Here is a 547-nt window from a genome sequence, read left to right on the forward strand (position 1 = left end):
TATATATATATGTGTGTGTGTGTGTGTGTGTGTGTGTAAAGACAGACAAATATGGAGGTAAGGTGGCAAAATGAAACGTTAAGGCTAGAGTATGGAGCTTTATTCAGAACCAGACGTTTCAACCTCTTGGGCCTTCCTCAGTCCACTGAGGAAGGCCCAAGAGGTCGAAACGTCTGGTTCTGAATAAAGCTCCATACTCTAGCCTTAACGTTTCATTTTGCCACCTCACCTCCTTATATATATATATATATGTATATATATGTGTGTATATATATATATATATATATATATATATATATATATATATTTATAATCAAATCAGCCATCCTGAATCTACAGTTTATTTTACCAATGTCTTAGAATGTTTAACTCGCTTTGTATATACGTTTGTGTATGTATAGTATGTATGGTATATACATTATATCCTTATTCATTATGAAATACTTAATCTTCATAATTATTTCTCGTTTCAGGCATGACGTAATCATAAAGAATTTAGAGTATCCGAAAGAAGACAAAAGTTAAAGGACAACTTCAGATATAAAAC

At 31.8% G+C, this 547-nt stretch overlaps 1 protein-coding gene across 3 annotated transcripts in view; it reads left to right on the forward strand.

Moving 5' to 3' along the window:
* The first annotated feature begins 479 nt into the window (after positions 1–479).
* The window catches only part of LOC143025535 (glutamate receptor ionotropic, NMDA 2B-like), a 110,266-nt gene continuing 110,198 nt past the window's right edge, over positions 480–547 (forward strand). For all 3 annotated transcript variants that reach the window (XM_076185367.1, XM_076185368.1, XM_076185369.1), the window contains exon 1: positions 480–547. This exon is cut by the window's right edge and continues 1,143 nt beyond it. The gene's annotated coding sequence lies outside the window, so the exon portion shown is untranslated.

The sequence above is a fragment of the Oratosquilla oratoria genome, chromosome 5 (assembly GCF_046742065.1).
Source record: "Oratosquilla oratoria isolate Oo_2021 chromosome 5, ASM4674206v1, whole genome shotgun sequence".
Taxonomy (NCBI): Eukaryota; Metazoa; Arthropoda; class Malacostraca; order Stomatopoda; family Squillidae; genus Oratosquilla; species Oratosquilla oratoria.